The sequence below is a fragment of the Mesoplodon densirostris genome, chromosome 15, assembly GCF_025265405.1.
Source record: "Mesoplodon densirostris isolate mMesDen1 chromosome 15, mMesDen1 primary haplotype, whole genome shotgun sequence".
Lineage (NCBI taxonomy): Eukaryota > Metazoa > Chordata > Mammalia > Artiodactyla > Ziphiidae > Mesoplodon > Mesoplodon densirostris.
Genome location: NC_082675.1, coordinates 50,717,405 through 50,730,978, shown reverse-complemented (window position 1 = coordinate 50,730,978; position 13,574 = coordinate 50,717,405). Strand labels below are relative to the sequence as shown.

The window sequence follows — 13,574 nt, the reverse complement described above, 5'->3', positions numbered from 1 at the left end:
TTAATAGCAAGACCTAAGAGGATAAAACTGCCCAAGTAATTTAAACACATCCCAGAACAAAGCTCAAGAATATATATATTAAAAATATTCAGTACCCAACAACATAGAATACAAAATGACTGGCATCCAATCAAAAATTGGATAACTCATAAGTCATGCAAAGAAGCAGGAAAATACAACCCATAATGAGAAAAACCACTCAATCAAATTGACCCAGAAATGACAAAGAATTAGACAAGCTCATTAATACAATTATTAAACTATTCCATATGATCAAGAAGCTAGTGGAAGTATTGAACATGCTCAGTAGCAACATGAAAGCTATAAAAAATCAACCAAATTAAGCTTTTAGAGATAAAAACTACAATGTCTGAGATTTTAAAAAATGCACAGATGGGATTAACTGTGGATTAAACATAATAGAAGAAAAGAATAAAAAAAATCATGGTAGATAGGACATAAAAGAAACCATCCAAAATGAAAAACAGGCAAATAAAACACTAAGAAAAATTGAACAGAGCTGTAGTACAGCTTCAAGCAGCCTAATATGTGTAAGAGTAATTAGAGTTCCTGAAGGGGAGGGGAGGGAGGAGACGTAGCGAAATATTTGAAAAAAATAATCTCTGGGAGGCGGCTCTTATTGGTAAATTTTTAGTAATGAAATACTAGAAAAAAAAAGTCTCAATTACTTCAGCTTCCACCTTAAGAAACCAGAAAAAGAATAAATTAAACCCAAAGTAAAGAGAAGAAAAGAAATAAAGATTAGATTGGAAATCAACAAAATAGAAAACAGAAAAACAAGAGAAAAATCAATTTCTATACTCTATTTAAACCAAAAGCTAACTTTTAAAAAAGATTAATAAAATTGATAAACTTCTAGCCAGACTGATCAGGAAAAAAAAAGAAGTTGAAGATACAAATTATAACAGGGATGAGAGGTGTGACATTACTGTATACACAAATTCTTCTCCACATAAAGAGTGCTAATCAATGGGAATTCCCTAGAGGTCCAGTGGTTAGGACTCGGCGCTTTCACTGCCGTGGCCCAGGTTCAGTCCCTGGTTAGGGAACTGAGATCCCGCACGCAAGCTGCATGGTGTGGCCAAACAAGACAAAACAAAAGAAGAGCGCTAATCAAGTTTGCTAACCTCCACATTGCTGATTTCAATATTCATTTATTACTTATACTGCTTAAGCCATCAGCAGTATTTTGCATAATTGATGTATTTTCATTTGGCTTCAAGAAACAACATGCTTGGTTTTTCTCTACCTCATGGGACATTTCTTTTCAGTCTCGATGCTGGTATTTCCTCACCTCTCTGGACTTCAGTATGTTGGAGTGCCTGAGGGCTCAGTGTTCAAATCTCTTCTCTTTTCTACCTATGTTCACTTCCTAGGTAATCTCATCTGGTCTTAGATCTTTATTACCTAGGACTCCAAAATCTATATTTCAGCCTAGATCTCTTCTCTGAACTACAGGCTCATATATCCCTTTGCCTACCAGACATCTCCACTTTGATACCTGCTTTAATCTGGGTTCCTAAGAAAACGGCATAAAATTAAACCTTATTGTGAATACTTTATTGGGGTGATGCAATCCCGGAACAGGTTGACTGAAGGTAAATGGGCGGCGAAGCAGGGAAAAAGAGAGAACAAATACAGGTGGGTGTTACTGAGTGTCTACAGCATAGGCACAGATGTTTGCTTAGTCTCACTATCTTCAGAGGGCAAATGTCATGAACTATGTCATCTCACCTCACCATGGGGTAGGAGGAGGGACTAGAATTTTCTGCAGGCTCCCCTCGCTCGCCCTCTGGTCAGCTTCCACCACAGAACATCAATTCCACACTTTCAGGTGCACCATTCAGCCTCTCCAGCAGTCAGGTTCCAAGACAACGCAATAGCACAGGAGGAGTGGCAGGCCAGAGATCCAGGGGGAGTCAGTTGCTCCCTCTACCTGCAACCTGGTGGGCCTGCAACTTCAAGGGTTGGTGCAGGCAGTCTTCTTAGAGGGTCATCAGTATCACAGAGCAGAAACTCTGGCCCTGCAAATAGGAGGAGGCTTATAAACTGGGCTTGGTACAGTGACTAATTAGGCATCTTAAACCCAACATGCCCCCATCCAATTTTTAATTTCTCCCCAAACATGTTCTTCTTGTAGTCTTCTTCATCTTAGAAAGTGGCAATTTTGTCCTCCCAGTTGGTCAGGCCATAGCCTCCCTGATTTCCTGCTTGCTCCGCTTCACTCAGTTCTCCCCACAGCATCCAGATCATGTTCAGACTGTGTCACTTCTCTGCTCAAAATCCTCTTCCTCCTCGCTCTGTTTGAATGTCAAAGGGGCATTGTGTCTGTAACTTACTCTTAAACAATTCAGGGAAAACTTAAAATATCTATATATATAGATATAGATATATCTGGGTATATAGCATAAGTAGAGAATTATAAAGCAAATGTGATAAAATAATACTTGGGGAATCTGGGTGAAGCATATATAGGAATTCTTTGTTCTATTCTTGCAATTTTTCTATAAGTTTGAAATTATCTCAAAATCCAAAGTTAAAGAAAACTTAATGGCCCCGAAAGGGAGAGAGTGAATTACTAAAGGAAAATCAGGTAAGGTGCTGTTATTGAGAAAGCTTGGGGCAGGGAGAGGGAGAAGGGAATATTGAGAAAGCAGTTATAAATATCCCCTACAGCCATATTTAAAATGAAGATGAAGAGCTATGTTTATGGATGTGTAAAATATTTATGATAGGGCTTCCCTGGTGGCGCATGGTTAAGAATCTGCCTGCCAATGCAGGGGACACGGGTTCGAGCCCTGGCCCGGGAAGATCCCACATGCTGCAGAGCAACTAAGCCTGTGAGCCACAACTATTGAAGCCCACGTGTCTAGACACCATGCTGTGCAACAAGAGAAGCCACCGCAATGAGAAGCCCATGCACCGCAACGAAGAGTAGCCCCTGCTCGCCGCAACTAGAGAAACCCCGCACACAGCAACAAAGACCCAACACAGCCAAAAATAAAACAAATAAATAAATAAATTTATTTTGAAAAATGTTTATGATACAACAATGGGAAAATTTTCATTTGCCATCATTAATATCATTTTTGGAAAAAAGTACACAAATATATATGTAGAATGGCACTCATCAAAATACTAAGTTTGCTAAATAGGCTTCTGGAGATAAGTGACTTATCTTTATTCTTTTACATAGTATCTTTTTTTTTTTTAACAGCAAGCTAGCAGCACATTTATAATCAGCAAAAAGAAAAAAAATCAATAAAAGTTAAAAAAAAATTCTCATTTAGATCAGGGGTCAGCAAACATTTTCTGTAAAGGGCCAGATAGCAAATATTTTCAGCTTTGAGGGCCATACAGTTTCTGCTGCAACTATGCAACTCTGCCTTTATAGCAGAAAGCAGCCTTAGATAACTCACAAACAAATGGGTGAGGCTGTGTTCCATTAAAACAGTGGCTGGCTGGCCTTCCTGCAGTAGTTTGTAGACCCCTGATTTAGAAGAATACTTTTTCCCTAAAGCATGGCTTACAGGAAAGGAATATTCTCATTCTTCTGGAGTTTTCTATAGGGCCCCCTTGACCAACTGACAGTCTAGGAATTCCACTGGCCCCACATAATTAGCTATATCATTGAGTAAGCAGACTAAATAAAATTTAATGAAAGCCTTTACACAGAACCACATTTATAAAGAAATAACAAACACCTTGTCTGGAGAAGTGTAGTGTAAGTGATAAATATTCATTGTATGATATTGTAGATAGTTAGATTCAGTCTGCCTGCCACTGGATCCCAACTGTTGGAAAGAGATTCCTTTTAATGTGCCCTGGAGGCTCAGATGCAGCTCGCTGACAGCTGGAGTGATCAAAGGCCTGAAAGGCATCCTAGGGAGATGCGGAGAAATGCGTGTGCCAAAATCCTTGGGAAAGCCATGCCTCCTGGTCTAGTTCCAGGAAGGAAATCTTCTTCTGTAAGGAACATAATCCACAGCTTCCATAAAATTAGTTGGGTAGTGTATTGTCTTTTTCTTTTACCTTGAAGAGATTGTGTAAGATTGCTTTATTTCTTCCTTTAATGTCTGGAACTTTTCCCTGCTGAGATATCTGGCTTGGACTATTCTTTTTTTTTTTTCGGTACGCGGGCCTCTCACTGTTGTGGCCTCTCCCATTGCGGAGCACAGGCTCCGGACGCGCAGGCTCAGCGGCCATGGCTCACGGGCCCAGCCGCTTCGCGGCACGTGGGGTCCTCCCGGACTGGGGCACGAACCTGCGTCCCCTGCATCGGCAGGTGGACTCTCAACCACTGCGCCACCAGGGAAGCCCTGGCTTGGACTATTCTTGATGGGAAATTTTTAAGTTACAGATAATTTCCTTTTTTTTTTCTTTTTGGCCACCCCGGCAGTGGAAGTGCCGCATCCTAACCACTGGACCATCAGGGAATTCTCAATAATTTCCTTAATAGACACAGAGCTATTTAGATTTTATATTTCTTTTCTTTTCTTTTTTTTTTTAAAGCCATTGAGCTGGGCATTTTATTTATTTAAATTTAATTAATGAATTAATTAATTTAGTTTTGGGCTGTGTTGGGTTTTTGTTGCTGCGCACTGGCTTTCTCTAGTTGCAGTGAGCAGGGGCTGCTCTTCTTTGAGGTGCGCCGGCCTCTCATTGCAGTGGCTTCTCTTGTTGTGGAGCACGGGCTGTAGGAGCGCAGGCTTCAGTAGTTGTGGCTCTCATGCTCAGTAGTTGTGGCTCGCAGGCTCTAGAGTGCAGGCTCAGTAGTTGTAGTGCACGGGCTTAGTTGCTCCATGGCATGTGGGATCTTCCCTGACCAGGGATTGAACCCATGTCCCCTGCATTGGCAGACGGATTCTTAACCACTGTGCCACTGAGGAAGTCCCAGATTTTATATTTCTTATTGTGTCAATTTTGGGTAAATTTTATAATTTTTTAGGTAAAATTATGAATCATGTCCTTTATATTACACCTGTAGTGGCTGTAGATCTGTGCTGATGGCCACTTTTGCATTTCTTACATTGACAAACGGGACTTCTCTCTGTTTCTTGATCAGTTTTGCTGGGGGATTGTCAATTTTATTCTTTCTCAAAAATGAGCTTTTGTCTTTTCTTTTTTAAAATGTGTGCTTTCTATTTCATTAATTCATGCTCTACTATTTCCTTCCTTCTATTTTTTTTTTAAAGAAACTGTTGATTTTTCATCAACTTCATTTCCATTTTCTCTTTAAGGTCTATGGGAGAACAGCTTAAAGCCAATCACTGGTTGTCCCTCCCCATTCAGTGTCCTGAGCAGTGGGAGCTGCAGACCAGTCTTCAGGAGGGAACTGCTGAATAGGCACACAGGGCACCTACGCATCTGCAGACCAGTCTGGGATCTCAGGTTGAGTAGCAGTAAACTCAGGAGCTAGAGCTCTCCATCCGCACTGAAATTCCTCCTTGGTCACAGCCTTTTCAGCAGTGGCCTGCTCTTCCTTTTCAATCTCTTCCAGGTGTGTGTGGAAGTAGAGATCAGGCATGACCCCCCGTGGGTGTCCATGGGCGATGGTGCCACGCATGCGCAGAACTTCCAGGGTCAGCACCCACCACCTCAGACCCCCTGAGTGAGCTCCCTTGTTGCTGTAGGGAATGGCAACGCCTGCAGAACACAGAGTTGAGTCTGTGTTACACAGAGCAATGGTGGGCAGGTTAACATAAGACACCTATGTGAGAGGCTGGTGGGCACTCCTGGGGTCAGTAACCACCAGAAGTCTCTGCTCCTGGAAGGCTGCCTGGATCTGGTGAGTAAAGCTTCCAGGAGTGACACAGTCAGCAGTAGGAGTGGCTCAGCGGCAGCAGCAAACTTCAGCACAGCTTGCCGGCCGGTACTTCTGGAGGATACGACACTGACATCAGTTGAGTTTTCAGTGGCATCAATGGCACAAGCTGCCAGCAGAACCTTCTCCCAGATTCTCTTCAGATTTATGAAGCAGAGGCCATCACTTTTCCTTCTGTAGAGGCACTGTTCCATTTGGAAGTCAAGGCTGGTGTCACCCTAAGTGGGTTCCTTATGTGAGGAATTTGAGGACCGCCTCTTCCTTCATTTGCAGGACATCAAGGACTCTGGACATTGTGAATATTTCTCTTTAAGTTATGATAAGAAACCAGAACAACCCTTATGGGCCTCATCCTGCTTTCTGCTTTCTTTAGATTTACTTGCTATTCTTTTTCTAACTTCTTGTGATGGATACTCAAATCATTGAATTTTAGCCTTTTTTTCCCCTAATAATATCACTATTATCCAGATAAAAATATATTCTAATTTCTATTGTGCTTTCTTCCTTTACCCATGGGTAATTTAAATTGTTTTTCTTAATTTCCAAACATTTGGGAATTTTTTTAAGTGTGTGTGTTATTGATTTCTAGCTAATTTCATTGTTATGTGAAAACATATGCTAAGTCTGTGCTGTCCAATATGTAGTCACTAACCAGATGTGGCTATATAAATTAATTAGAATGAATAAAATGTAGTTCATCAGTCACACATTTTAAGTGTTCAGTAGCCACATGTGGCTAGTGACTACTGTGTTGACTATGGTGTCTATTGTATTGAACAGTGCAGATAGAACACAGAAAATTCTATTGCACAGCCGTACTCTAAATGATTTCAATCTGATGAAATTTGTTGAGGCTTGCTGCATATGCTTGCTGAACGTACAAACCTGCATATGCTCAGTTTTGGGATATGTTCTCTATGCACCTAAAAAGAATCAAGGTTTCTGTCATTGTTGGTTGTACTGTTATCTAATATGTCCATTAGGTCATTTTGTTAATCATATTGTCCACATATACTATATTCTTAGACATTTATTCTGCTTGTCCTCTTTTACTAAGGGAGTTGTGTAAAAGTCTCCTACTAGGATTGTAGATTTATCTCTTTCTCATTTTAGTTTTGTCAATTTTAGTTTTATATACTTTGAAGCAAAATTATTAGATGTATACACTTTTAGAATATTTCTATTTTCTTGGTAAATTGACTCATCAATAGAAATGTCCCATTTTATCTCTAATAAGACTTTTGCTTTAAAGTCTACTTCTTGTTTGTTTTTGGTACAGCTATTAGCACATTTCTTTTGGTTAGTGTTTGAATGCAGTATCTTTTTTCCATACTTATATTTTAAATTTCCTGGATTCTGGTAGTTGTATCTCAAGTAAGTACTACATGATTAATTTTAAAAATTCTGGTCAAGGGGCTTCCCTGGTGGCGCCGTGGTTGAGAGTTCGCCTGCCGATGCAGGGGACACGGGTTCGTGCCCCGGTCTGGGAGGATCCCACATGCTGCGGAGCGGCTGGGTCCATGAGCCATGGTCCCTGAGCCTGCGCGTATGGAGCCTGTGATCCGCAATGGGAGAGGCCACAACAGTGAGAGGCCCGCGTATCGGAAAAAAAAAAATTCTCGTCAAGAATCTTTGTCTTGTGTCCACTTGCATGTAATATAATTACTGGTGTATTTGGGCTTACATCTATCATGATCCTATTTGTTATCTATTTGTCTTGCCTATTTATATTCTTTTTCCCTTGCCTTCTTTGAGATTAATCAACAATTTTTATTACCCCATTTTACTTTTTGTTAATTTGTTAGTTATATTCCTCTTTTACTCTAGCGAGTACAACATGCACCCTTGGTTTATTAGAACCTAATATAAATTAGTACTTCTACAATCTCTCTGAGAATGTATTTAGTTCCTAACTTTAGGCATTATTATATTTTCTTACAGTTAATATTCATTTAGATTTACCTTCAGATTTACACTTTCCATGGCTCTTCATTTCTTCCTAAACTGTTTTTTCCTTGTGCCTGAAGAATTCCTTTTAATATTTTTTTGTTTGAGTAAGTGGGCAATGAATTCTGTCATTTTTATTTGTCTGGAAATGTCTTCACATGGTCTTTACATTTTTTTTTTTTTTTTTTTTTTTTTTTTTGCAGTACGCGGGCCTCTCACTGTTGTGGCCTCTCCCATTGCGGAGCACAGGTTCCGGACACGCAGGCTCAGCGGCCATGGCTCACGGGCCCAGCCGCTCTGCGGCATGTGGGATCTTCCCGGACCAGGGCACGAACTCATGTCCCCTGCATCGGCAGGCGGACTCTCAACAACTGCGCCACCAGGGAAGCCCTGTCTTTACTTTTGAAAGTTATACTTCCAAGATATTTCATTATCTTCTGGCTTTATGTTGAGAAGTTAAACCTCAGTCTATTTGTTGCTTATTTGAATATAATGTTTTTTCCCCTTTTTTCGATTTTTCTCTTTTTCTTTGCTTTTGTTAGGTACTATGATGTCCCCAGGTATAATTTTCTTTGTAGTTTTTGTTGTCTGTGGTGCTCCTTTAATGTATGACTTGATTATTCATGAGGGTTGGAAAATTCTTAACCATTCTTTCTTTAAATATAGCCTTTGTCCCATCATCTCTTATTTCATTTTGAGACTCAGATTATGTGTATGTTAGGCCTTTTTTTCCACATCAGATATGATTCCTATGCTCTCTTCTGTATCTTCTATAATTTTTTCCCTCCATGTTTCAGCCTTCATGTTTTCTACTTATGTAGCTTTCACTAACTCCCATTTCAGTGTATCCAAGCTGCTAGGTACTTCATGTAAGTGGGATCATAAGATATTTGTCCTGTGCCTGGCTTATCTCACTTAGCATATGTCTTCAGTGTTCCTCCATGATGTAGTGTATATCAACATTTCTTTTCTCTGTAATGCTGGGTAATATTCTATTGTATGTATACACCACATTTTGTTTATCCATTTATCTGTCAATGGACATTTAGGTTGCTTTCAGCTTTTGGCTATTGTGAATAATGCTGCTGTGAACATCAGTGTACAAATATTTGAGTCCCTTCTTTCAATTATTTTGGGGATACACCCAGAAGTGGAATTGCTGGATCATATTGTAATTCAATGTTTACTTTAAAATTTTTTTTTAAATTAATTAATTAATTTTTGGCTGTGTTGGGTCTTCATTTCTGTGCGAGGGCTTTCGAGCGAAAGCAGCAAGCGGGGGCCCCTCTTCATCGCGGTGCGCGGGCCTCTCACTGTTGTGGCCTCTCTTGTTGAGGAGCACAGGCTCCAGACGCGCAGGCTCAGTAGTTGTGGCTCACGGGCCCAGTTGCTCCGCGGCATGTGGGATCTTCGCAGACCAGGGCTCAAACCCGTGTCCCCTGCATTGACAGGCAGATTCTCAACCACTGCACCAGCAGGGAAGCCCTATGTTTACTTTTTTGAGGAACCACCATACTGTTTCCTACAGTGGCTGCAACATTTTACATTCCCATCAGCATTGTGCAAGTGTTCCAACTTCTCCACTTCCTCACCAACAATATTATTTCCTTACTTCCTTCCATCCCTCCTTCCTTTCTTTCTTAAATAATGGCTATCCTAATGATCAATGATGTTGAACATCTTTTTATGTGCTTTTTGACTATCTGTATACCATCTTTGGAGAAATGTCTATTCAAGCCATTTGACCAATTAAAAAACCTGGTTAGTTTTTGTTGTTGTTGAGTTGTAGGAGTTCTTTATATATTCTGGATATTAATCCCTTATCTGATATACAATTTTCAAATATTTTCTCCCATTCCATTGATTGCATTTTCATTCTGTTAATAGTGTCCTTTGATGCACAAAAGTTTTTAATTTTGATGAAGTCCAATTTATCTATTCTTTCTTTTGTTTCCTATGCTTATGTTGTCATATCCAAGAAATCACTGACAAATCCAATTGCATGAAGACTTCCTTAATGTTTTCTTCTAAGAGTTTTGTAGTTTTCGCTCTTATGTTTAGGTCTTTGATCCTCTTTTTTTTTTTTTTCACAGTGCTGTGCAGTATGTGGGATCTTAGTTCCCTGACCAGTGATCAAACCTGTGCTCCCTGCAGTGCAAGTGCAGTCTTAACAACTGGACTGCCAGGGAAGTCCCCTTTGATCCACTTTAAGTTAATTTTTGTATATGATGTAAGGCAATGGTCAACCTTCATTCTTTTGTATGTTGATATCCAGTTTTCTCGATACCATTTACTGAGAAAACTGTCTTTTACCCATTGAATGGTCTTGACACCCTTGTTGAAAATCATTTGACCATTTACGGGTGGGTTTATTTCTGGGCTATCTATATGATTCCATTGATCTATACATTTGTCTTTATGCAAGTATCACACTGTTTCTATTACTGTAGCTTTGTAAGTTTTGAAATCAGGAAGTGTGAGATTTCCAACTTTGTTCTTTCTCAAGATTGTTTTGACTATTGAGGGTCCCTTGATATTCTGTATCAGTTTAAGGATGGATTTTTCTGTTTCTGAAAAAAGTTGCAGGGATTTTGATAGGGATTTCACTGAATCTGTAGATTTCTTTGGGTAGTATTAAACATGGGATATCTTTTCACTTATTGGTGTCTAATTTCTTCCAGAATGTTTTGTAGTTTTTAGTTTTGTTTCCTTGGTTAAATTTATTCTTGGGCTTCCCTGGTGGCGCAGTGGTTGAGGTCCGCCTGCCAATGCAGGGGACGTGGGTTCGTGCCCAGGTCCGGGAGGATCCCACATGCCGCGGAGCGTTTGGGCCCGTGAGCCATGAACGCTGAGCCTGCGCGTCCGGAGCCTGTGCTCTGCAAAGGGAGAGGCCACAGCAGTGAGAGGCCCATGCACCACTAAAAAAAAAAAAAAAAAATTATTCTTAAGTATTTTATTATTTTTGATGCTATTTTAAATGGAATTGCTTTCTTAATTTATTTTTCAGGCTGTTTATTGTTAGTGTATTAAAACACAACTGATTTTTGCCTGTTGATTTTTGTATCCTACAACTTTGCTGAATTGATTTATTAGTTCTAACAAGTTGTGTGTGTGTGTGTGTGTGTGTGTGTGTGTAACTTTAAGGATTTTCTGCATATAAGATCATGTTATCTACAAAGAGAGATAATTTTACTTCCTGTTTTCCAATTTCAAGGCCTTTTATTTATTTTTCTTGCCAGTTGCTCTGGCTAGGAATTCCAGTACTACCTTAAAGTGGCAAAAGCAGGCATTCTTGTGAGGAAAAGTTTTCAGTATTTCACCACTGAGTAGATGTTAACTGTGAGTTTTATTTATATGGACTTTTTTTTTTTTTCCTTTTGCGTTACGCGGGCCTCACTGCTGTGGCCTCTCCCATTGCGGAGCACAGGCTCCAGACGCGCTGGCTCAGTGGCCATGGCTCATGGGCCCAGCCGCTCCGCGGCATATGGGATCCTCCCGGGCCGGGGCACGAACCCGCGTCCCCCGCATCGGCAGGTGGACTCCCAACCACTGCGCCACCAGGGAAGCCCTATATGGACTTTATTATGTTGAGGTACTTTCCTTTATTATGTTGAAGTACTATTCCTGGATTGTTGAGTGTGTTTTTTATTTTTTAATCATGAAAAGGTGTTGAATTTTGTCAAAAAAAATTTTTTTCTGCATCAATTGAGATGATCATGTGGTTTTTATCCTTTACTCTTTTAATATGATGTATTACATTGATTGACCCATCCTTGCATTTCAGAAATAAATCCCACTTGGTCATGGTGTATAATCCTGTTAATATGTTGTTGAATTCTGTTTGGTAATATTTTGTTGAGGGTTTTTGCATCAATACTTATAGGAGATACTGGTCTGTAGATATCTTTTTCTGTAGTGTCTTTGTCTGGCTTTGGTGTCGGGTTAATTCTGGCCTCATAAAATGAGTTTGAAAGCATTCCCTCCTCTTTAATTTTTTGAAGGAGTCTGAGAAGGATTGGTGTTTTTTCTTTAAATGTTTGGTAGAATTCACCAGTGGAGCCATCTGGTCCTGGGCTTTTCTTTGTTGGGAATCTCCTTACTAGCTATAGTTCTATTCAGGTTTCCCATTTTTTGATGATTCACTTGGTAGGTTGCATGATTCTAGGAATTTGTCCAGTTTATCCAATTTGTTGGTATACAACTGTTCCTAGTGCTCTCTTATAATCCTTTTTATTTCTATAATATTCACAGTAATGTGCCCTCGTTCATTTCTGACTTTAGTTATTTTGAGATTATACATTTTTGGAAAGAATATACAGAGCTGAAGTGACCTTCTTATTACATCATACCAAGTGGTTCATGATATACACACATCACTGGTGCTGTTAAACTTTAGACAGTGCTTCTCTGGCAGGTGTAATTTTTGCCCTCAGGGGACATTTAGCAATGTCTATTTTTGGTTGTTGTAACTGGCGGGGCAGGGGGAGGATTGTTACTGGTATTTAGTGGAGAAAGGCCAGGAATGATACTTAAAATCCTATAAGCGGAAAAAATAGCCCCCATCTCCAAGAATTATCTGGCCCCAAATGTCAATAGTACTGAGGTTAAGAAACCTTAGGTTAAAGTAGTTTTTGCCAGGTTTCTCCACTGTGGTTACTATTTTTCCCTTCCCATACTCTATTCCTTGGAAGCAAGTCAACAGGTCCAGCCTCTTCTAGGAGTGGGAGGTGGGGATTAAACTCCACATCCTGAGGGGGGAAAATCTACATATATTATTTGAAATTCTTCCATAAGGAAGGTTTGTCTCTTCTGCCATATTTATTTATATCAGTATGGACCCATGTATATTTATTTGGCCTTGGGAACACTTTCACATTGGCTCCTATGTTCTTTGACCTGTTCCCAGTGTTTTGTTTCTTGAGTTCTTGCTTACTTTCTGGTGCTATAACATGCTCCTGGCTCATCTTGTATTTTCCCTGCCCTAGTCCTAGAATCAGCCATTTCTCAAAGGAGCACTGGTTCCTTTTATTTGTAGAATGCTATCTACAAACCATGATCTATGCCTATTAATACTGGAGTATCATTGCCCTGGGTCCTCTCAGAAAACAGAGCTATGTTATATATGTATGTACATGTGAGATATATATATATATATATATATATATATATATATATATATATATATATATATGTTTACTAACCCATGTATACACACATTCTATAACTGTTTTTGGTCTATCCATCTGCGTGGGTGTGTAAATTTATATTAATGTCTATGACTCTAATGATTCTGGTAGTTTTTTATTTGAACACTGGACATTGTGCATGAAAAGTTATAGTCTCTGGATGACGTTGTCGTTCTCCAGACAGGATTCACCCTCTTTTCTCTTCTCATTGGCAGCTAGATTAGGAGTAGATAACTTAATTCACTAAAAGGCTGACCTGACTTGAGATTGCATTTCAGACTTTTTTTAGACTTGGTCCACACATATTTTATTCTTATTCTGAGGGTATATTTAGCCTTTTAATGTTTACCCTGAAGTTGTGGGGTGTTTATAAGAACACCTCCTACTTGGCATGTCCTGTATTCCCAATTTTTATCCACTAGCAAAGTGAGTCTGCTGAGTTCCACTTAACCTTCCAGTGTCCTTTGGTTAGATTTCTTGGCCTTTTGCCCTGCCAGTTTGAGAATCAGCAAATGCCTGGGGGAAATCAACTGGCATAAAATGTCAGGTCCAATTCTCTGTGTTTCTCTTCCCTTTTTACTCTGTATACTTCACTA

General features: G+C 39.7%; 1 pseudogene; it reads right to left on the bottom strand.

The window, feature by feature from the left end:
- Positions 1-5,278: 5,278 nt before the first annotated feature.
- On the bottom strand, positions 5,279-6,139 carry LOC132502497 (small ribosomal subunit protein uS2-like; annotated as a pseudogene).
- Between the last annotated feature and the right edge of the window lie 7,435 nt (positions 6,140-13,574).